Source organism: Cynoglossus semilaevis, chromosome 9 (genome assembly GCF_000523025.1).
Source record: "Cynoglossus semilaevis isolate Cse_v1.0 chromosome 9, Cse_v1.0, whole genome shotgun sequence".
NCBI lineage: Eukaryota > Metazoa > Chordata > Actinopteri > Pleuronectiformes > Cynoglossidae > Cynoglossus > Cynoglossus semilaevis.
In genome coordinates, this window is record NC_024315.1 from 583,058 (window position 1) to 585,753 (window position 2,696).

Genomic DNA, 2,696 nt, shown 5'->3' on the forward strand with positions numbered 1-2,696 from the left:
GATCTCATCTCTACTTTACAATAAACTAAAAAAAAGACTGTATTAAAATAAAAAGTAAACTAGGTACGTGAGGTTGTCACTCTGTCACTCATGGAAAGAACAGTGAGCAGAAGTTAAAATTCATTCTGTTAATACACCCACCTTTCTTCCTCTTTACAGGACAACATTTACATACAAGTTGAAGCTGATAGAAAGAGAGAGTAAAATAAAGAAGTGAGTTGTGGTTTGTGCAAGCTCAACTTGTTTTTATTTGTTTAGAAATGTGTGAAAACGTATTCCTGTGGCCTGTAAGAACCAAACCAGTCTCACCAAAGTGAGTTTCACTAAGAAACAATGTCCTTGGAACAGCATTGTTTCCATAATGAATAACTATTTGGCAGAAGAAAAATGATACATAGTTTCTTTTCTATTTATCGTTTTTAAACAAAACAGCGTTCTGTTTTTCGCGACACTTCCGGTTTACGGTGGTACATCCGTTTCCGCCTGCTTGAGTTAGTAATAGATGTGCGAATAGCGATGACATGGAGATTCTAATCACTTTGTTTCCACCAGTTGCCAGTTACCCTGAAATGTTATAATGCAATGCCCTAAGTGTACATGTTGTTTAATTTATTGGTTTCGTAATATATTTCATCATTACTTTGTGTAGTAGGATAAGTACACTTTATTTTGTGTTTATGTTGTGTGTCTAACGGGAAATACAGTCTGCAAACGTCTTCGTGGTTTCTTCTCTGGCGTTTAACCTCGTGTTTTGGGAAGGCACTATACTAGTATTAAAAATTCCAAAACACTGCAATTACAAGTATTGTTTTGTTACATTGCCTTTATTGTCTGTATTATCACCATCACTGTAGTTATTATTATTAATAATAATATTTAATACAGTTATAGGGAAACATGCTGATTGATCATAGTTATATTTCAAAATGTATATTTCTTGTCAAGAAATGTATCCGCTTTACATATTTATATTCTAACAACTGCCCTTGTTAACAGCTATGGCTGTTATGAATTAGATTCCCCAGTAGATGGCGATGGTAACGTGTATCACTCGGTATTGGACCACGAGCTGCTCAGTTTGCCAGCCCTGGGGCGTCAGTTACGCGATTTTTCATATACGGCTCAAAATGGGACCCCTCCGCAAACATCGGGGCCCTATGCACATTGATATTATCGGACATCCCGATATTAGCATAATTATGAAACATTTGTAGGAATAATTATGGGATTTTCCTCCGAAAATGAAAATGCTATTAATCTATTTCAATAATCAGGGGATTGTATGCAGAATGCTGGTGACAGTAACTCCTACAGGGGTTGGTATGCAATGCTGCCATCTGGTGACTGGAGACTTGTTCATTGTTCATTATGTTCCGTTATTGTGTTATGAAGGAATTAAAAGTTGTTAGTATAGGAGGGGGAGTGAGGAGGTGTGGTGAGAGCCAGTGTGTATGAGGAAGAGAGTGCGGTGGTCACCTCACTCCACCAAACTAAGTGTGTTTTGTGTATAAGGAGGGGCAGCCTTAGTTAAGAGCCAAGCAAACACTGGCAAATGCTTGGTTCATCCCAGGTCAAATTGTCTCTACCACTTTCATCACGGAGGTTTTAATGCCTCCGCCCTCAGTAAAAGGTTTGCAGTGCTTGTCTATCAGTGCTGCCACCTAGTAGCTCGGCTTTGTGGTATTTTCATTTGACTAATGTTAAAAGGGTCCGCTGCGCTGCGAAATTATGATTTAATGACAGGAATTTTACAACGCAAGTGGCCTGTGTAATGGGAAAGATGAATGTCTACAATAATACTGTATCTGCTGAGTCAGGTTTCGACTTTTAAGAGCAACGTTTTTTGACTGTGCTGTACAATACTGCCGGGTCTTCAACAGTTACTTGATTGCTGGGCCTAGAAAACGACACACAGAAAAAAAAGAATAATTAGGTTCTGTAATAAAAAAACCAACTGTAGTATTGTAGCAAGCTAAAATAATAAAATTAGTTTTTGCTTGATGTGTGAGGTAATGTACGCGACTCTGCAACGGCTCCCAGATTTTTGGTGGAGAACCGTAATAAAAACAACGTGCTGTGTTTCATCAGTGGTCTGACCAACTTGGTCTGGTTGTGACTTAAAATACATGTGCATGTATACATATAAATTAGGGATGTCCGACCGATATTATCGGACATCCCGATATTAGCATAATTATGAAACATCTGTAGGAATAATTATGGGATTTTCCTCCGAAAATGAAAATGCTATTAATCTATTTCAATAATCAGGGGATTGTATGCAGAATGCTGGTGACAGTAACTCCTACAGTTGTTTGTATGCAATGCTGCCATCTGGTGACTGGAGACTTGTTCATTGTTCATTATGTTCCGTTCATGTGTTATGAAGGAATTAACAGTTGTTGGTATAGGAGGGGGAGTGAGGAGGTGTGGTGAGAGCCAGTGTGTATGAGGAAGAGAGTGCGGTGGTCACCTCACTCCACCAAACTAAGACGATAATATAAAAATAAATGAAACTAAGTGTTGTCAGGTGGCGCTTTGGCCCAGAGGCAATGTCTCTGTCATTGGTGTGGAACCCCAGAGTTCACCTCCTGGGCAAGTTCGATTCCCGGTTAGGGCGGTTGGTACCTTCCAGTGGACTCACCACCCGCAGGAAGGTTTGGTACGGTGCAATGTGATTTGGGTGGCGACTGCTG